We start from the raw sequence: 22,394 nt of genomic DNA, 5'->3' as shown, positions 1-22,394 counted from the left end.
TTTGAATACGCTGTTTTATCAGGTTGATCATCTAGATCTTAAAGAAGAAACTATGCTGAATGTCCCTGGTTACAGCACACCAGTACAATTTGGTGTCTTGATTTCCTTTACGTATCCTCTTGAAGGAGGATTGGGTGAGATTATTGTTGCAACAACAAGAATTGAAACTATGCTGGGTGATTCAGCAATAGCTGTTCATCCAGAGGATAAAAGATATAAGCATCGGCATGGAAGATATGCAATTCACCCCTTCCATGGCAGAAAACTAAAAATAATCTGCGATGCTGTGTTGGTGGATCCCACTTTTGGCACTGGGGCTGTCAAGCTGTGATATAATGCCGACTGACTTATATTTTTATCTCATTTTACCTAGTTGAAACTTGTGCATGCACTGGCCCCTCTTAACTTGTGTTGGTGTTTGCTTTTTATGCAGATTACACCAGCCCATGATACAAATGACTTTGAGGTTGGAAAGCGACATAACCTAGAGTTCATTAGTATTTTCACAGACGATGGGAAAATAAACAGCAATGGAGGCACACAATTTGAAGGAATGCCAAGATTTAATGCTCGGGTTGCTGTCATAGAAGCATTGAAGGCAAAGGTAGTACTGGATTCATATCATTCACATCAAAATATAGGTGATCTAGTCTTCAAAGAAAGGGTTGTTGGGGGTACTGCACTTGTTTAGTAGAAATTTGTCGCATGTCTACAAATCCTCTATTCTTAAATAGTTGTAACCTACTACCTAATTTCCCTACACATGCAACCCTTCCACATCAACAAATAATGCATGTATGCTAGTCATCAACCTGCGAGCTCACTACCTACTTGTCTTATGCATCCGGTCCTTCCACTTCAACAAATAATGCATGTTTACCACAACATCAGACTACCGTCACATTATAATTAATCCTCACCGTTATCATGTCATCAGTCTAGCTATTTTCAAAAGTGTCACAGTGGCAACGCGCAGATTACCCTCTAGTTTTCATGAGTATAAGAGGGGACAAATAGTGAAATATCTTTAACTTTGTAGTAATATTTCATTTTCCTTTTTTTCTTTCATTTAATAGAAAGAGTACTCATAGTACTTGTGTTATCCATAAGAATTCATAAATTACATTATAAATGAAATGTGCACTTCTACTTTGGCTTGGCTGTCCTTTAAAACTTTGAGTGGTCTTAGTTTCTGTCTCTAGCTGATTTTCTTGAACCTCAAGCCTGTCCAAGGTCATGCTTTTGTGGTTGGGTATCCATAGTTAGTCATGCCATTTCTTGGAAGTCTTGTATGGATGTGGAATCCAGGGATAAATATATTAACTTTACTTGGTCGTTTTCCAATTTAGTAGTTTCTTTGTTATCATTTACAGTTTGTTTTCATTCGGATTTTGCTAAGTAATTCAGGACTAACAATGTTTTATTCTGCTTGACAAGAGCTTGTACAAGGACACGAAAAAGAACGAAATGAGTTTGGGCATTTGTTCAAGAAGTAATGATGTAGTGGAACCCATGATGAAACCTCAATGATTTGTTAATTGCAATACCATGGCAAAAGCAGGTCTTGATGCTGTAAGATCCAAAAAAATCGAGATTATTCCTCAGCAATATGAACAAGACTGGTACAGGTATATGTCTATCCTTTTTGCCTAGATGAGAAACATGCCACCTCTCGAAGATGCCATGCCAAAAAAAAAAGATCAATCTATTATCGTTGTCCTTGGAGATGGCTTGAAAATATACGTGATTGGTGTGTCTCAAGGCAACTCTGGTGGGGCCATCATGTACCTGCGTGGTATCTGACACGTGAAGATGATCAAGTGACCGATCTGGGTCCCAACAATGAACGTTGGATAGTTGCAAGAAATGAAAGTGATGCGAACCTTGAGGCAAAGCAAAAGTATCCGGGGAAGAAATTCCAGTTAAATCAAGATCCTGATGTGTTGGATACGTGGTTTTCATCTGGTCTATTTGAAGGAAATATGCCCTATAGACAATAATAAAGTTATTATTTATTTCCTTATATCATGATAAATGTTTATTATTCATGCTAGAATTATATTAACCGGAAACATAATACTTGTGTGAATACATAGACAAACAGAGTGTCACTAGTATGCCTCTACTTGACTAGCTCGTTGATCAAAGATGGTTATGTTTCCTAGCCATTGACATGAGTTGTCATTTGACTAACGGGATCACATCATTAGGAGAATGATGTGATTGACTTGACCCATTCCGTCAGCTTAGCACTCGATCGTTTAGTATGTTGCTATTGCTTTCTTCATGACTTATACATGTTCCTATGACTATGAGATTATGCAACTCCCGTTTACCGGAGGAACACTTTGTGTGCTACCAAACGTCACAACGTATCTGGGTGATTATAAAGGTGCTCTACAGGTGTCTCCGAAGGTACTTGTTGGGTTGGCGTATTTCGAGATTAGGATTTTTCACTCCGATTGTCGGAGAGGTATCTCTGGGCCCACTCGGTAATGCACATCACTTAAGCCTTGTAAGCATTGCAACTAATGAGTTAGTTGTGGGATGATGTATTACGGAACAAGTAAAGAGACTTGCCGGTAACGAGATTGAACTAGGTATTGAGATACCGACGATCGAATCTCGGGCAAGTAACATACCGATGACAAAGGGAACAATGTATGTTGTTATGCGGTCTGACCGATAAAGATCTTCGTAGAATATGTGGGAGCCAATATGAGCATCCAGGTTCCGCTATTGGTTATTGACCGGAGACGTGTCTCGGTCATGTGTAACACCCTGGATGTAACTTTCCATATTTGTAACTCCAACTCTTGCCATTTTCGGCTATGTGTTATGATATTCCCTCCATGGTTGGGTTTTTGTTTTTCGTTTTGCTTTTGTTCATGTCATGCATCTCATACCATGTCATCATGCGCATCTCTTTTGCATACGTGTTCGTCTCATGCATCCGAGCATTTTCCCCGTTGTCCGTTTTGCAATCCGACACTCCCACATGCACCGCCGCGCCCCTCTTGTCTCTTTTCGTGAGCGGGTGTTAAACGTTCTCAGAATGGATCGAGGTTTGCCAAGTGGCCTTGGTACACCACCGGTAGACCACCTGTCAAGTTTCGTTCTATTTGGAGGTCGTTTGATGCTCCAACGGTTAACCGCGTAACCGCAAAGGCCTTTTGTGTGTTGCAGCAAAACACCCCTCCAAACAGCCCAATAACCCATCTAAGCCCCCTCCATGCTCTTGGTCGTTCGATCACGATCGTGTGGGCGAAAACCGCACTCCATTTGGAGTCTCCTAACTCCCTCTACCTATAAATATGTGCACCCTCCTCCAAATTCGCGGTCTAACCCTAGCCTCTTCCTCCTCCCGCCGCCGGACGCGTCCACCCCGCCACCGGACACGTCCGCGCCGTCGCCCCGGCCAATCCCGCCTCGCCACGTCACCGCCGCCGGCCCCCTCTCTCTCCTCCATCGCCAGGGCCCAGATCCGGCCCGCGGGGCCCGAGTCGCCGCCGCCCGCGCTCACGTCTCCGACCCTGCGCGCGCCTCCGCCTCCTCCCGCGCCCCGGGTCGCCCGCCGCTCCGCCCTCCATCGCTGGCGCGCCCCGCTGCCGACCGCCACCCCGAGCCCGCTCCCTCCGCGCCGCCTCCCCGCGCGCCTCCCCGTCGCCCGCGCCGCCGTGCCTCGCCGCGCCCGTGGACGCCGCCGCCCGCGCCTTCCCCGGCCTCCTCCCTCGCTGACCCGAGCTCCGGCCATCTCCTTCAAACTCCGGTGGAGATCTGGTGGACCTCGAAGTCCGTGCCCGAAGAACCCTAGATCTGGGAAAAGGTTGACCCCGAAATTCTCAAGTCCAGAGTTCATCACTTTCTGATGCCATGTTCATTACATCATATCTCCTTGCATACTACTCCGTTTTGCGTGCATGATATATCGAAATGTTCATCACAAGATGCTCTTCATTGTGTTCCATTGTGCCATGCTGGTTTGAGTTCATTCTGATGCCCAAATCTCTGGTGCAAGAGTGCTATATGATGTTTACTGCTGTTACTTATCAGAACTTGACGTTTTGTTATTTTTGTTGCATTTGATGTGTGCATCTTATGGGCATGATCTCCACAGGTGTTTTGATCTATGCCATGCCATCTTTACAGGGGTGTATGCCATGTATTTTTGTGATCTATGTGGTGACTAGCACAAGCATGCAAACTAGGCTTCGTGATGTTTCTGTTTTCAGGGACTTGGGATTTTGCTGTCTTTTACCTGCTGTTATTTTGTTGCCATGTATCCATGTGTCTACAGTGAGATCTATGCTTCTTTTGAGTATGTTCAGTAAGGATGTTTTGTGGATATAGTTGTGGTCTATCCATACATGCCTCTGTTTGCAATTATGGAGTACCCTAGCATGTCTTAAGCTTGCTCTACTTTTGCTATAAAATATTCCTGGCAGATTGTTAACACGATATTCAATTTTGCCAAGGTTGTTGTAGTTGATCCATACATGCTATGAACTTGCTCTTGCCATGGTTAGCTTCATGAACATGCATCTTGCTGTAGGTATGCTTGTTTTGTCATGCATTGCTTTGTGAGGAGTGAATCGAGCTCACAAAGATGCCTTCATATTTCTGTTAATGCCATGCTCTGTTTTCTGCTGTCTGAAATCTGTTATCAAAACTTGTTATGTTTACATGGGTGCCATCATATCTTCTGTGCCTTTTTGGCTCATGATCACTAAGGGACTTTTGTTCTATGCATTTAGTAGATTCTGCCATGCCTTGTTTTGCTATGATAAGTTCCTGTAGCATGTTGATTGCTTGCTCTGAACATTGCTACCTGATGCTGTTTCAGCCATGTTCAGTATTTTCACTAAGTCTGTGAAGCTGATATCTTTTGTACTTTTGCCATGCTTATTTTAACCTATTATATTGTGATCTAGCCGTAGCTCAGTGTTCATCTTTTGTCAAGCATCTCCTGTAGATCACTTCCATATGCTTTGTTGCTATGTTGGGGTGCTGTAGCATAGTTACTTGATGTATTCTAAGTGCTATCATGCTGTTAATCGCAGAATTATGTCATTCTTGTTTTGCTTGCCATTTGCAAACCGTGCATCTGTTTCCGGTGATCTTTATATCAATTTCGACCGAAATCATCTCATCTTTCCAGTGGCATACTTGGTGTGCCAAGTTTATGCCCTGTTCATCCTTTTTCTTCCGGAGCACGCATATGCATCGCATATCACATCTCGCATATCATGCATGTATTGCATCATGTTGCTTGTGCATTTCCCGTGATTGATTGTGGTTCCATTGCTTGTGTTCTTGCTGTGGGTAGAGCCGGGAGACGAGTTCGTGAATGAGGAACCTGTTGAGTACGCTTACGAGGATCAAGCTTTCGACAACTCTGGGAACCTTGCAGGCAAGATGACCATACCCTCGAAATCACTTCTATCTTTGCTTTGCTAGTTGTTCGCTCTTTTGCTATGCTGCGCTACCTACCACTTGCTATATCATGCCTCCCATATTGCCATGTCAAGCCCCTAACCATCCTTTCCTAGCAAACCGTTGTTTGGCTAAGTTACCGCTTTTGCTCAGCCCTCTTATAGCGTTGCTAGTTGCAGGTGAAGTTGAAGTTGGTTCCATGTTGGAACATGGATATTTTTGGAATATCACAATATCTCTTATTTAATTAATGCATCTATATATTTGGTAAAGGGTGGAAGGCTCGGCCTTATGCCTGGTGTTTTGTTCCACTCTTGCCGCCCTAGTTTCCGTCATACCGGTGTTATGTTTCTTGATTTTTTACGTCCCTTACGCGGTTGGGTGATTTATGGGACCCCCTTGACAGTTCGCCTTGAATAAAACTCCTCCAGCAAGGCCCAACCTTGGTTTTACCATTTGACCACCTACCACCTATACTTTTCCCTTGGGTTTTCGCGAGCCCGAGGGTCATCTTTATTTTAGACCCCCCCGGGCCAGAGCTCCTTCGAGTGTTGGTCCGAACCGAGCTGCCTGCGGGGCCACCTTGGGGAAACTTGAGGGCTGGTTTTACTCGTAGCTAGTCTCATCCGGTGTTGCCCTGAGAACGAGATATGTGCAGCTCCTATCGGGATTTGTCGGCACATCGGGCTGCTTTGCTGGTCTTGTTTTACCATTGTCGAAATGACTTGTAAACCGGGATTCCGAGACTGATCGGGTCTTCCCGGGAGAAGGTTTATCCTTCGTTGACCGTGAGAGCTTATAATGGGCTAAGTTGGGACACCCCTGCAGGGTATTATCTTTCGAAAGCCGTGCCCGCGGTTATGTGGCAGATGGGAATTTGTTAATGTCCGGTTGTAGAGAACTTGACACTTGACTTAATTAAAATACATCAACCGTGTGTGTAACCGTGATGGTCTCTTCTCGGCGGAGTCCGGGAAGTGAACACGGTTTGAGTTATGTATGAACGTAAGTAGTTTCAGGATCACTTCTTGATCATTTCTAACTTCGCGACCGTTGCGTTGCTTCTCTTCTCGCTCTCTTTTGCATATGTTAGCCACCAGATGCTTAGTGCTTGCTGCAGCTCCACCTCATTACCCCATCCTTTCCTATAAGCTTAAATAGTCTTGATCTCGCGGGTGTGAGATTGCTGAGTCCTCTGGACTCACAGATTCTACCAAAACAGTTGCAGGTGCCGACGAAACCAGTGCAGATGATGCAACCGAGCTCAAGTGGGAGTTCGACGAGGAACGTGGTCATTACTATGTTTTGTTTCCCGATAATCAGTAGTGGAGCCCAATTGGGATGATCGGGGATCTAGCATTTGGGATTATCTTATTTTCATTTGGATTTGGCCGTAGTCGGTCTATGTGTGGATTTTGGATGATGTATGATTAATTTATGTATTGTGTGAAGTGGCGATTGTAAGCCAACTCTCGTTATCCCATTCTTGTTCATTACATGGGATTGTGTGAAGATGACCCTTCTTGTGACAATACCTACAATGCGGTTATGCCTCTAAGTCGTGCCTCGACACGTAGGAGATATAGCTGCATCGTGGGCGTTACATCATGTCTGCATAGTTCTCGAACCCGTAGGGTCCGCACGCTTAAAGTTTCGATGACGGTTATATTATGAGTTTATGAGTTTTGATGTACCGAAGGTTGTTCGGAGTCCCGGATGTGATCACGGACATGACGAGGAGTCTCGAAATGGTCGAGACATGAAGATTGATATATTGGAAGCCTATATTTGGATATCGGAAGTGTTCCGGGTGAAATCGGGATTTTACCGGAGTACCGAGGGGTTACCGGAACCCCCCGGGGGCTTAATGGGCCATAGTGGGCCTTAGTGGAGAAGAGGAGAGGTGGCTAGGGCAGGGCCGCGTGCCCCTCCCTCTCTAGTCCGAATAGGACAAGGAGAGGGGGCCGACGCCGCCCCTTTCCTTCCTCTCTCCCTCCTCTTTCCCCCCTTCTTCTATTCCAACAAGGAAGGGAGGGAGTCCTACTCCCGGTGGGAGTAGGACTCATCCTGGCACGCGTCCTCCTGGACGGCCGCACCTCCTCCCTTGCTCCTTTATATACGGGGGCAGGGGGGCACCCTAGAGACACAACAATTGATTTGATCTTTTAGCCGTGTGCGGTGCCCCCCTCCACCATAGTCCACCTCGATAATACTGTAGCGGTGCTTAGGCGAAGCCCTGCGTTGGTAGAACACCATCATCGTCACCACGCCGTCGTGCTGACAAAACTCTCCCTCAACACTCGGCTGGATCGGAGTTCGAGGGACGTCATCGGGCTGAACGTGTGCTGAACTCGGAGGTGCCGTGCATTCGGTACTTGATCGGTCGGATCGTGAAGACGTACGACTACATCAACCGCGTTGTGCTAACGCTTCCGCTTTCGGTCTACGAGGGTACGTGGACAACACTCTCCCCTCTCGTTGCTATGCATCACCATGATCTTGCGAGTGTGTAGGAATTTTTTTGAAATTACTACGTTCCCCAACAGTGGTATCAGTGCCTGGTTTTATGCGTAGATGTCATATGCACGAGTAGAACACAAGTGAGTTGTGGGCGATATAAGTCATACTGCTTACCACCATGTCATACTTTGGTTCGGCGGTATTGTTTGATGAAGCGGCCCGGACCGGCATTACGCGTACGCTTACGCGAGACTGGTTCTACCGATGTGCTTTGCACACAGGTGGCTGGCGGGTGTCAGTTTCTCCAACTTTAGTTGAACCGAGTGTGGCTACGCCCGGTCCTTGCGAAGGTTAAAACAACACCAACTTGACAAACTATCGTTGTGGTTTTGATGCGTAGGTAAGAACGGTTCTTGCTAAGCCCGTAGCAGCCACATAAAATTTGCAACAACAAAGTAGAGGACGTCTAACTTGTTTTTGCAGGGCATGTTGTGATGTGATATGGTCAAGACATGATGCTAAATTTTATTGTATGAGATGATCATGTTTTGTAACCGAGTTATCGGCAACTGGCAGGAGCCATATGGTTGTCACTTTATTGTATGCAATGCAATCGCCCTGTAATGCTTTACTTTATCACTAAGCGGTAGCGATAGTCATAGAAGCATAAGATTGGCGAGACGACAACGATGCTACGATGGAGATCAAGGTGTCGCGCCGGTGACGATGGTGATCATGACAGTGCTTCGGAGATGGAGATCACAAGGACAAGATGATGATGGCCATATCATATCACTTATTTTGATTGCATGTGATGTTTATCTTTTATGCATCTTATCTTGCTTTGATTGACGGTAGCATTATAAGATGATCTCTCACTAAATTTCAAGATAAAAGTGTTCTCCCTGAGTATGCACCGTTGCCAAAGTTCGGCGTGCCCAAACACCACGTGATGATCGGGTGTGATAAGCTCTACGTCCATCTACAATGGGTGCAAGCCAGTTTTGCACACGCAGAATACTCAGGTTAAACTTGACGAGCCTAGCATATGCAGATATAGCCTCGGAACACTGAGACCGAAAGGTCGAGCGTGAATCATATAGTAGATATGATCAACATAATGATGTTCACCATTGAAAGCTACTCCATTTCACGTGATGATCGGTTATGGTTTAGTTGATTTGGATCACGTGATCACTTAGAGGATTAGAGGGATATCTATCTAAGTGGGAGTTCTTAAGTAATATGATTAATTGAACTTAAATTTATCATGAACTTAGTACCTGATAGTATCTTGCTTGTCTATGTTGATTGTAGATAGATGGCCCGTGCTGTTGTTCCATTGAATTTTAATGCGTTCCTTGAGAAAGCAAAGTTGAAAGATGATGGTAGAAATTACACGGACTGGGTCCGTAACTTGAGGATTATCCTCATTGCTGCACAGAAGAATTACGTCCTAGAAGCACCGCTAGGTGCCAAACCTGCTGCAGGAGCAATACCAGATGTTATGAACATCTGGCAGAGCAAAGCTGATGACTACTCGATAGTTCAGTGTGCCATGCTTTACGGCTTAGAACCGGGACTTCAACGACGTTTTGAACGTCATGGAGCATATGAGATGTTCTAGGAGTTGAGGTTAATATTTCAAGCAAATGCCCGGATTGAGAGATATGAAGTCTCCAATAAGTTCTACAGCTGCAAGATGGAGGAGAATAGTTCTGTCAGTGAGCATATACTCAAAATATCTGGGTATAATAATCACTTGATTCAACTGGGAGTTAATCTTCCGGATGATAGCGTCATTGACAGAATTCTTCAATCACTGCCACCAAGCTACAAGAGCTTCGTGATGACTATAACATGCAAGGGATGGATAAGACGATTCCCGAGCTCTTCGCAATGCTAAAGGCTGCGGAGGTAAAAATCAAGAAGGAGCATCAAGTGTTGATGGTCAATAAGACCACCAGTTTCAAGAAAAAGGGCAAAGGGAAGAAGAAGGGGAACTTCAAGAAGAATAGCAAGCAAGTTGCTGCTCAAGAGAAGAAACCCAAGTCTGGACCTAAGCCTGAGACTGAGTGCTTCTACTGCAAGCAGATTGGTCACTGGAAGCGGAACTGCCCCAAGTATTTGGCGGATAAGAAGGATGGCAAGGTGAACAAAGGTATATGTGATATACATGTTATTGATGTGTATCTTACCAGAGCTCGCAGTAGCACCTGGGTATTTGATACTGGTTCTGTTGCTAATATTTGCAACTCAAAACAGGGACTACGGATTAAGCAAACACTGGCCAAGGACGAGGTGACGATGCGCATGGGAAACGGTTTCAAAGTCGATGTGATCGCCATCGGCACACTACCTCTACATCTACCTTCGGGATTAGTATTAGACCTAAATAATTGTTATTTGGTGCCAGCGTTGAGCATGAACATTATATCTGGATCTTGTTTGATGCGAGACGGTTATTCATTTAAATCAGAGAATAATGGTTGTTCTATTTATATGAGTAAGATCTTTTATGGTCATGCACCCTTGAAGAGTGGTCTATTTTTGATGAATCTCGATAGTAGTGATACACATATTCATAATGTTGAAGCCAAAAGATGCAGAGTTGATAATGATAGTGCAACTTATTTGTGGCACTGCCGTTTAGGTCATATCGGTGTAAAGCGCATGAAGAAACTCCATAATGATGGTCTTTTGGAACCACTTGATTATGAATCACTTGGTACTTGTGAACCGTGCCTCATGGGCAAGATGACTAAAACGCCGTTCTCCGGAACTATGGAGCCAGCAACAGATTTGTTGGAAATCATACATACAGATGTATGTGGTCCGATGAATGTTGAGGCTCACGGCGGGTATCATTATTTTCTCGCCTTCACAGATGATTTAAGCAGATATGAGTATATCTACTTAATGAAACATAAGTCTGAAACATTTGAAAAGTTCAAAGAATTTCAGAGTGAAGTTGAAAATCATCGTAACAAGAAAATAAAGTTTCTACGATCTGATCGTGGAGGAGAATATTTGAGTTATGAGTTTGGTCTACATTTGAAACAATGCGGAATAGTTTCGCAACTCACGCCACCCGGAACACCACAGCGTAATGGTGTGTCTGAACGTCGTAATCATACTTTACTAGATATAGTGCGATCTATGATGTCTCTTACTGATTTACCGCTGTCATTTTGGGGTTATGCTTTAGAGACGGCTGCATTCACGTTAAATAGGGCACCATCAAAATCCGTTGAGACGACGCCTTATGAACTGTGGTTTGGCAAGAAACCAAAGTTGTCGTTTCTTAAAGTTTGGGGCTGCGATGCTTATGTGAAAAAGCTTCAACCTGATAAGCTCAAACCCAAATCGGAGAAATGTGTCTTCTTAGGATACCCAAAGGAGACTGTTGGGTACACCTTCTATCACAGATCTGAAGGCAAGACATTCGTTGCTAAGAATGGATCCTTTCTAGAGGAGTTTCTCTCGAAAGAAGTGAGTGGGAGGAAAGTAGAACTTGATGAGGTAACTGTACCTGCTCCCTTATTAGAAAGTAGTTCATCACAGAAACCGGTTCTTGTGACGCCTACACCAATTAGTGAGGAAGTTAATGATGATGATCATGGAACTTCAGATCAAGTTGTTACTGAACCTCGTAGGTCAACCAGAGTAAGATCTGCACCAGAGTGGTACGGTAATCTTGTTCTGGAGGTTATTTTACTAGACCATGACGAACCTACGAACTATGAAGAAGCGATGGTGAGCCCAGGTTCCGCAAAATGGCTTGAGGCCATGAAATCTGAGATGGGATCCATGTATGAGAACAAAGTGTGGACTTTGGTTGTCTTGCCCGATGATCGGCAAGCCATTGAGAATAAATGGATCTTCAAGAAGAAGACTGACGCTGACGGTAATGGTACTGTCTATAAAGCTCGACTTGTTGCAAAAGGTTTTCGACAAGTTCAAGGGATTGACTACGATGAGACTTTCTCACCCGTAGCGATGCTTAAGTCTGTCCGAATCATGTTAGCAATTGCTGCATTTTATGATTATGAAATTTGGCAAATGGATGTCAAAACTGCATTCCTGAATGGATTTCTGGAAGAAGAGTTGTATATGACGCAACCTAAAGGTTTTGTCGATCCAAAGGGAGCTAAAAAGTGTGCAAGCTCCAGCGATCCATTTATGGACTGGTGCAAGCATCTCGGAGTTGGAATAAACGCTTTGATAGTGTGATCAAAGCATTTGGTTTTGTACAGACTTTTGGAGAAGCCTGTATTTACAAGAAAGTGAGTGGGAGCTCTGTAGCATTTCTGATATTATATGTGGATGACATATTGTTGATTGGAAATGATATAGAATTTCTGGATAGCATAAAGGGATAATTGAATAAGAGTTTTTCAATGAAAGACCTCGGTGAAGCTGCTTATATTTTGGGCATCAAGATCTATAGAGATAGATCAAGACGCTTAATTGGACTTTCACAAAGCACATACCTTGACAAAGTTTTGAAGAAGTTCAAAATGGATCAAGCAAAGAAAGGGTTCTTGCCTGTGTTACAAGGTGTGAAGTTGAGTAAGACTCAATGCCCGACCACTGTAGAAGATAGAGAGAAGATGAAAGATGTTCCCTATGCTTCAGCGATAGGCTCTATCATGTATGCAATGCTGTGTACCAGACCTGATGTGTGCCTTGCTATAAGTCTAGTAGGGAGGTACCAAAGTAATCCAGGAGTGGATCACCGGACAGCGGTCAAGAACATCCTGAAATACCTGAAAAGGACTACGGATATGTTTCTCGTTTATGGAGGTGACAAAGAGCTAGTCGTAAATGGTTACGTCGATGCAAGCTTTGACACTGATCCGGACGATTCTAAATCGCAAACCGGATACATGTTTACATTGAACGATGGAGCTGTCAGTTGGTGCAGTTCTAAACAAAGCGTCGTGGCGGGATCTACGTGTGAAGCGGAGTACATAGCTGCTTCAGAAGCAGCAAATGAAGGAGTCTGGATGAAGGAGTTCATATCCGATCTAGGTGTCATACCTAGTGCATCGGGTCAAATGAAAATCTTTTGTGACAATACTGGTGCAATTGCCATGGCGAAGGAATCCAGATTTCACAAGAGAACCAAGCACATCAAGAGACGCGTCAATTCCATCCGGGATCTAGTCCAGGTGGGAGACATAGAAATTTGCAAGATACATACGGATCTGAATGTTGGAGACCCGTTGACTAAGCCTCTTCGATGAGCAAAACATGATCAGCACCAAGGCTCCATGGGTGTTAGAATCATTACTGTGTAATCTAGATTATTGACTCTAGTGCAAATGGGAGACTGAAGGAAATATGCCCTAGAGACAATAATAAAGTTATTATTTATTTCCTTATATCATGATAAATGTTTATTATTCATGCTAGAATTGTATTAACCGGAAACATAATACTTCTGTGAATAAATAGACAAACAGTGTGTCACTAGTATGCCTCTACTTGAGTAGCTCGTTGATCAAAGATGGTTATGTTTCCTAGCCATTGACATGAGTTGTCATTTGATTAACGGGATCACATCATTAGGAGAATGGTGTGATTGACTTGACCCATTCCGTTAGCTTAGCACTCGATCGTTTAGTATGTTGCTATTTCTTTCTTCATGACTTATACATGTTCCTATGACTATGAGATTATGCAACTCCCGTTTAGCGGAGGAACACTTTGTGTGCTACCAAACGTCACAACGTAACTGGGTGATTATAAAGGTGCTCTACAGGTGTCTCCGAAGGTACTTGTTGGGTTGGCGTATTTTGAGATTAGGATTTTTCACTCCGATTGTCGGAGAGGTATCTCTGGGCCCACTCGGTAATGCACGTCACTTAAGCCTTGAAAGCATTGCAACTAATGAGTTAGTTGTGGGATGATGTATTACGGAACGAGTAAAGAGACTTGCCGGTAACGAGATTGAACTAGGTATTGAGATACCGACGATCGAATCTCGGGCAAGTAACATACCAATGACAAAGGGAACAACGTATGTTGTTATGCGGTCTGACCGATAAAGATCTTCGTAGAATATGTGGGAGCCAATATGAGCATCCAGGTCCCGCTATTGGTTATTGACCGGAGACGTGTCTCGGTCATGTCTGCATAGTTCTCGAACCCGTAGGGTCCGCATGCTTAAAGTTTTGATGACGGTTACATTATGAGTTTATGAGTTTTGATGTACCGAAGGTTGTTCGGAGTCCCGGATGTGATCACGGACATGACGAGGAGTCTCGAAATGGTCGAGACATGAAGATTGATATATTGGAAGCCTATATTTGGATATCGGAAGTGTTCCAGGTGAAATCGGGATTTTACCGGAGTACCGAGGGGTTACCGGAACCCCCCGGGGGCTTAATGGGCCATAGTGGGCCTTAGTGGAGAAGAGGAGAGGCGGCTAGGGCAGGGCCGCGCGCCCCTCCTCCTCTAGTCCGAATAGGACAAGGAGAGGGGTGCGGCCCCCCTTTCCTTCTTCTCTCCCTCCTCTTTCCCCCCTTCTCCTAATCCAACAAGGAAGGGAGGGAGTCCTACTCCCGGTGGGAGTAGGACTCCTCCTGGCGTGCCTCCTCCTGGCCGGCTGCACCTCCCCCCTTGCTCCTTTATATACGGGGGCAGGGGGGCACCCTAGAGACATAACAATTGATTTGATCTTTTAGCCGTGTGCGGTGCCCCCCTCCACCATAGTCCACCTCGATAGTACTGTAGCAATGCTTAGGCGAAGCCCTGCGTTGGTAGAACATCATCATCGTCACCACGCTATCGTGCTGACGAAACTCTCCCTCAACACTCGGCTGGATCGGAGTTCGAGGGACGTCATCGGGCTGAACGTGTGCTGAACTCGGAGGTGCCCTGCGTTCGGTACTTGATCGGTCGGATCGTGAAGACATACGACGACAGCAACCGCGTTGTGCTAACGCTTCCGCTTTCGGTCTACGAAGGTACGTGTACAACACTCTCCCCTCTCATTGCTATGCATCACCATGATCTTGCGTGTGCGTAGGAATTTTTTTGAAATTACTACGTTCCCCAACACTATTCCCATTAACAGTACTTGGTTGGCCAGATGATTCTGCTGAGCATAGGGCTTTCTACCCTGGCTCAGTAATCGAAACTGGACTTGATATTCTCTTTTTCTGGGTAGCCCGTATGGTTTTGATGGGAATGCAACTAGGTGGCGATGTGCCGTTTGAAAAGGTAATGGCATAAATGGGCACACCCTACCCCTAACAGTAATCCATAAGTCTCTGCACTCCCCCTTGACACGGTGTAAGTGCATCTAGCTCCCCTTAGTGATTTTGGTGTATTGAAGACTTATAGGTTAAGGGACTAATGCGTTTATGAGTGTAGACAGGTCTATAAGTCTGTGAGGAGTTTGATATTTACAGAAAAAGTCGACCCCTAAAAATGAATATCTTCGACTGAAGATTTTGGATTTCTAAAGACTTTCTGAAGACTTTGAAAGTGAAGAAATTGGTGTGACCTTGAAGACTTGGTATTCATTTGAGGAACATGAAGCGTGAAGACTTTTGTTTTCGTTGTTTCATTTTATCTTTCTTGAGTCATAGGAAACACCGTACTGTTAAAGGGGGTCGAGGAAATACTAAGGAGAAATTTCCATGTGATGCTCAACTCAAATCCTACACCTACCAATCCCTTCGAGTGAAGCCATTGCAAATCTCATACAGTTCAATCAATTTCTTCAGTGACAGAGACGAAGTTCTTCTAGTCTCTGAGGAATTAGTTCTGACTAAGGAGTTAGGAATTCGCCAGTGCGGATTGCCTACACAGTGAGGAACATGATAGCCCTGAGGTATTTGATACTCAAAATTTCCGACCGTTGCTGTGCTACGCGCCAGCTGTCCCAAAATATCATTGAAGGGCATTTATGTCTTATCATTTCAGGCTACTCCCTAGGCTATAAATAGCCGCCCCCTACAACCACTAGCTAGTTGGCTGCTCCGAGAGAAACTGACACTTGTCATTTGAGAGCATCCCATCCTCCGAGGACTTTGAGCGAAAATCATCAAGTGAGGAAAACCCAAAACCAAACACCTACAAACGCAAAGTGATTGAGCATCACTGAAGAGATTTATCTTGCATAGATCCGGCGCTTGTTACCTTTGAAGACTGTGCTTCTTCCAGACGGTTAGGCGTCATGGTCTAGAGCATCCAAGAAGAAATTGTGGATCGCCGAGTGACCGAGTTTGTGAAGGTTTGGAAGTCACCTGAAGACTTACCACAAGTGGTTGGGCGAGGTCTGTGTGACCTTAGCTCAAGGAGAATACGGTGAGGACTGTGTGTCCTCAGGTTTAAATACCTAGCTGCTCCAACCAGACGTACAACTGACACAGCAGTTGGAACTGGTCTACCAAATCATTGTCTTCACTAAGCTTACCGGTTCTATTTGCTCAACTCTTTCATTTCCTCATTACTGTGCTGTGTGCCTGTTCATATCTGTTCGAAGACTTTGACTGAAGACTTTCTCAAGTTCCTCAGTTCAATTTCTTCAGTCTGTTTGTCTTCATCCTGTGTTATCCTGTGTTTACGCTTTCTGTACTCTGTGCTTGTCTTCATTTCATCATGATGACCATGCTTGTGTTCTGTTATGTTTACATCTGAGTACTTATTCCGTTGCAAGTAGTTCTTCGCTTAGGAATTTCCTCACCCGCAAATTCCTCAGTGAAGAATTCATAAACATCACCTATTCACCCCCCTCTAGTCGATATAACGCACTTTTAATTGGTATCAGAGCAAGGTACTCCCTTGTTCTGTCTGATTTTGGTTTAACCGCCTGGAGTTTTAGTTATGTGGACCGCAGGTATGAAGACCGTGTCATGCCCCATCTTTGACGGTCACGAATATCCCAAGTGGAAGGCCATGATGAAGAAGCGCCTCATGGCAATGAACAGCAAGCTGTGGACTGTCACTGAGATTGGTATTACCGATCTGTGCAAGATGGCGGAAGGTGATGACATTCGCAAATACACCCTTCTCAACCTCACGACGAAGGATGTCATCTGCTCCTGTCTGTCTCAAAATCAGTTCAGGAATATCATGCATCTCGATCATGCAAAGCTTATCTAGGACCATCTCTCTGAGGTCTATGAAGGTCATCGAACCCATCATGATCCTTGGTTTGAGGATTTCAAGGAATCACTCAAGGCGATGACATTCGAACCAGAATCATCATCTTCTACACCATGCCTTATGGCAAAAGATGCCAAGGAAACTGAATGCTACCTATCCGAGTCCAGTGATGATGAATCTGGTGATGAATTTGGACCCAGTTATGTCAAACTTGCTATAACACCCCCAGTGTCATGCTACAGTAACCCTCTGTGATTAGGCTAATTATTTTTCCAAACAGTGTTTAATCACCTTTGTTCAATATCCCATTTGAAATTCCAGTCAATTCAAATTCAAGTGAAGTTTGAAGTTGATCAAAAGTTGCTGGCAAAATGTTCATCATTTTTCAAAAATTCCATAACAAATGATTGTTAAGGAAAACAACATCACCTCCAAGCTAAGATGGACTATAGCAAATTAAAATAGTGCCAACTCAGCAAATTAATTGCTTTTCCATGTTTTTGCAAATTCCATCTATTTCAGACTTCTTCCAAACTTTTTGTGGCTGTGTCAAACATTGCATTGTATTTATGTGGACAGTTCCCATATTTTACAAAAATCATTTAGGCACCCCCAAATATTACAAAACCCTTTCTGTAACAAAAAGAAATAAAAAAAGGGAAAAGAAAAGGCCATGCTGCACTGTGCACTTGGCCCAGCCGCGCAACAGTGCAGCCCAGCCCACCTAACCCTGCGGTCCCCTACCTCTGTTCACCAGGGGCTGGGTGGACGTGCGCGCGCCGTCCGTGGCCGCCGATGGCCACGGGGCGGCCATCCGGCGGCTCCTCGGCGCCTACTAGGTCGCCCCCGCCCCGGACGAACCCTAGCGCCCCTCCCCACTTGCTTCCTCGCCTCCCAGATCCACTTCGCTCTCCCTTGGGCCTCTCTCCCCCACGTCGCCCGACGCTGTCGTCGCCGTTCTCTCGCACCACCACGGCGACCGTCGACCCTGAGCTTCAAAACCGCCTCCACGAGCTCCGCCGTTCTCTGCTCCTTCGTCTCCGACCATCAGCAGGAGTTGGGAGGCCCCGCTGAGGGCGTTCTTCTCCGCCCCCTTCCGCCTCTGTCGCCGACGATCCTCGTCGTCTCCGACGAAACCTGCAGCTACTAATCCGTCGACGGCTTTTCTTGGCCGCTCGGTGAGCTCCTCTCTCCCTCCATTCCTTCATCCCGCGGCCGCATTTGTCCCTAGCTAGTTCGCCGCCGTTGCCGTGCCTCTGCTTCCGTCGGCGTGCTCGTGGTCGTGCCGTTGCTGCCCGTCGAGCTCATATGAGCTCGGGATCATGCTCAGCACGTCCATGCGGACTCGTTGCACCCCTCCCTCGCGCTCTGCCGAGCCCCGTGGCACCGACCCCGTGCTCCGACCGAATGCGCCTCCGCGCAGCTCATCTCCGACGTCGTTCCGGTGACCTCTTGGTCATTTGCTCGCGCCCATCTTGCTCGCGCGTGCACGTAGGCCTCACCCCGCTCTTTGGATTGCCCGATCTCGCGTCGTACCACCGTTGCTGTTGCTCGCCCGAAGCACCTCGCCACCGGCGAGCTCGAAGCGCTCGCCCCCATCCGTTCCAGCCACTGCGTCCAACACGCGCGGTGCCAAACCGCGTCGAACGCGCCTAGCCACAACCCCGCAGACCCCCTGTGCGCGAAACCCGCGCCCCTCCCGAGCCGCGCCGCCGCGTTTGGCTCGTCGGAGTCAACTCCGGCGCGTCTCCGGCCGGTGTCCAACGTGGCGTCCACCAGGCACCACCTGGGTCACTGACTGGTGGGCCCAGGGGTCCCCTTTGACCTGTTGACTTGGGTCAACACTGACGTGGCCGCCCCAAATGCCACTGACATGTGGGCCCCGCGCTAATTAAACAGGTTTTATAAATAAATAAAATGTTAATTAATATGTTAATTAGTTTTAATTACTAATTAGTCGCTTACTAATGGGACCCACACCCCTAACTACTACTGTTAGTCAAATTAATCCACTGTTATCCCACAGAGGCTGACATGTGGGTCCCGGTGGCCCCACTGGTCAGTTTGACCTGGTTAGCCGTCCTGTTGACTGCTGACGTCACAATGATGTCATGCTGATGTCATAATTCCTTTTCTGTTAATTTAAATAATTTCAGAATATGCTTTAATCTTTGAAAATTAATAGAAAATCAATCGTACCTCGGATGAAAATGTTTTCTACATGAAAGTTGCTCAGAAAAATCCAACGAATCCGGATGCGCGGTCCGTTTACCTATAAGATGCCTCTAACTATTTGAACATGGAACATTCCCCTCCGGTCATCTATCTGACACAGGTTCGGAACCGGGAATACATTCTCGGTTGAATTCCCCCTCCACCTTTATCGTGTAGCCATACGTTAGGTCACACCCGGCACAACATATTGCCATGTTATGCATTGTGATGCTATGCTTGCTTTATATTTATTGTTTCTTCCCCCTCTTCTCTCCGATAGACCCCGAGACCGATGTCGCCCCTGTGATCGACTACGTCGACGACGACCCCTCCTTGCCAGAGCAACCAGGCAAGCCCCCCCTTTGATCATCCCGATATCGCCCATTCCATTCTCTCATGCTTGCATTAGATTTTTCTACTGTTATTGTTTGCTCCTATTCTGATGCATAGCCTGCTTTTGTAACCTGCTCATTGTACCTTACCTGCTTATCCTAATCTGCTTAGTATAGGTTGGTTAGTGATCCATCAGTGACCCCCACCTCGTCCTTGTTGCCCCTGCTTCATCATCGAAGACCCGATCAACAGGATCGAAGATCAGGCCCCGGCACCGCACATCACTTTCCCCTTAGTTGCTCGACACTACTGGGTTACTATCGAGTGCCGAAGGTGAGACCTCTACAGCACTTCTGATGTTAACCCTGTAGTGTAGCTATTCGGCTGTGGTCATCGAGGGTGATTCTGCCTTAACCACTTCCGATACGACTCTGTCATGCAACCCCTCAAGTGTGAACCTCGGGGGTGGTTCCTCTTACGTTCACCTTGATGATTACATCGAGTGGAATCCACCGGGGGTGATTCCTCGGGTTTTCCCCTTGATGTTTGGACACACAGTTACTATGGTTACTATGACTTTACACTGAACCATGTTACTAAAGACGGGTCGACCCTGAGGGGTACCCGCGAGTGAAGTGGAGACGGGTTGACCTGGAGGGTGCCCGAAGATAATTACGAGGCGTGGCCGGGCATTCCTAGCACTTGCCGCAAGTCCTCGAGACGGGGCAACGGGGTCACATCTTTGGTGAGTCTCTGCTTGTTACCGCGTGCTCCTAATCCACTACGATTTGGATATTTGATCCGAGGGGCATTTGGCCTGATAGCACTAACCATCACGTGGGCATAGTATGGGCGTTCTGCGTCGTATGCATCAGCCGAAGCTTAATAGACATCAGCGACTGAGCGGCGCGCGTCGGGTTGGACTGCGTAAGCACCTGCCTTGTTGAAGGAGGTAGCTAGGTCTGCTCACCGGCCGCCCACGCAACGTGTAGGAGTTCCCGGGGCGATGGCCCATGACCCCTGGGGGCATAGATTTAGTCCGGCGTGCTGGCCTCTCTATTAAGCCTAGGTCGGGTTGCGGCGTATTGTTTGGCCGAGGCCGGGCATGACCCAGGAAAGTGTGTCCGGCCGGAGTTAATCGAGCGTGGTGGGTAAGTTGGTGCACCCCTGCAGGGAAGAAAACATCTATCGATAGCTTTTCCTACGATAACGGACACTTGGAGTTGTATCCCGATCGATACAACTAGAAATGGATACTTGTGATGAGAATTGGATTGTGATGACAATTGGATAGTATGGCTCTGGGATTGCTTTCTCGCAGGGAGTCGAGAAAGTATGTCTGGCCGAGGTTGATAACACTACTAGTACTTTACTTTATGCTACTCTACTCCCTCATGTTGCTGCAAGATGGTGGTTTTTAGAAGATGCTAGTTTTCGATAGGACTAGCTTCTCCCCTCTTATTCTGGCATTTCTGCAGCCCAGTCCACATATACAGCCTTCCTTTGATAATGTTGCATATGTAGTGTAGATCCTTGCTTGCGAGTACTTTCGATGAGTACTCACGGTTGCTTTGCTCCCCCTTTTCCCCCTTTTCCCATTCTTCTCGGATGTCGCAACCAGATGGTGGAGCCCAGGATCCAGACGATACCACCGACGACTACTACAACCCCGAGGGTGCCTACTACTACGTGGAGACCGCCGACTATCAGGAGTAGTTAGGAGGCTCCCAGGCAGGAGGCCTTGCCTTTTCGATCGTTGTTGCTTTTGTGCTAGCCTTCTTAAGGCAAACTTGTCTAACTCATGTCTGTACTCAGATATTGTTGCTTCCGCTAACTCTTGTGTTTTCGAGCTATGTATTCGAGCCATCGAGGCCCCTGGCTTGTAATATAAAGCTTGTATTATTTTAATTTGTGTCTAGAGTTGTGTTGTGATATCTTCCCGTGAGTCCTTGATCTTGATCGTACACATTTGCGTGTATGATTAGTGTACAATTGAATCGAGGGCGTCACTAGTTGGTATCAGAGCCGACTGCCTGTAGGTAGCCCCCCCTTCCAACTCCTTGGCCGACGTTGAGTCTAGTCATCCAAAACTGTTTTACTAACTTGGCTGTGTGGCTTACGGGCCCACGTCGCCAATTGGGTGGTATTAGGATTTTTTATTCCTTGACTATACTCTGGGACTCTGATCTCTCTTCCATTCGGGTTAAACGATTTTGCTAACTCTAACATTAGGATCTCGTAACTACTTCCTCCCGGAGAGCCCCTTATTACAGATGATCGCCTGCTGCACCAGAAGATTCCGAAGATACTCTCTGATGTTATCCCGATAACTTGTGCTCATCGCGTTTGCAATTCCCTACCACCGATAAGCCCCTATGACTAACTGCATATCCTTTTCGCTCATACCTTCATCCCTAGTTGCTCTTGTTATTACAAGATACCCCGAAATACTTGTCGTTGTTCCGAGAATCGTTTTGTGCCAACTGCCTTGCAGTTCCTTGTCCCCTGAATACACCGACTAATTAATCCTCACACATATCGAGGATTTGTTTTTCCCCAGTTGTTCATATGTTTCACAAAAGTCTTTGAAATACTATTCGATCTTTCGATAATCCTCAACAGCCTATTGTTCTTAAAATTCTTGCTTGTTTGCATTATGGATAATCCCATAAGTCTAGTAATCTTATTGGCATCCTTTGTTACTATCCTTTTGAGTACGTTGATTCAATATGTTGCGGATGCTCGCAATCCTTAGTCGGATCATAGAATTCATCCTTCCGGCTTGGACGTCATTTGACCAAGAGCTGTTTTTTTGACCAATCAAATTGCTG

General features: G+C 46.0%; 1 pseudogene; it reads left to right on the top strand.

Annotated features, from left to right (window-relative positions):
- Nucleotides 1-22,394, top strand: part of LOC109736291 (valine--tRNA ligase, mitochondrial 1-like) — a 116,901-nt pseudogene that overhangs the window by 3,536 nt on the left and 90,971 nt on the right.

This window comes from Aegilops tauschii, chromosome 5 (genome assembly GCF_002575655.3).
Source record: "Aegilops tauschii subsp. strangulata cultivar AL8/78 chromosome 5, Aet v6.0, whole genome shotgun sequence".
NCBI classification, from domain to species: domain Eukaryota; kingdom Viridiplantae; phylum Streptophyta; class Magnoliopsida; order Poales; family Poaceae; genus Aegilops; species Aegilops tauschii.
The sequence above is the reverse complement of the archived record's forward strand: the minus strand, read 5'-3'. Positions and strand labels throughout refer to the sequence as shown.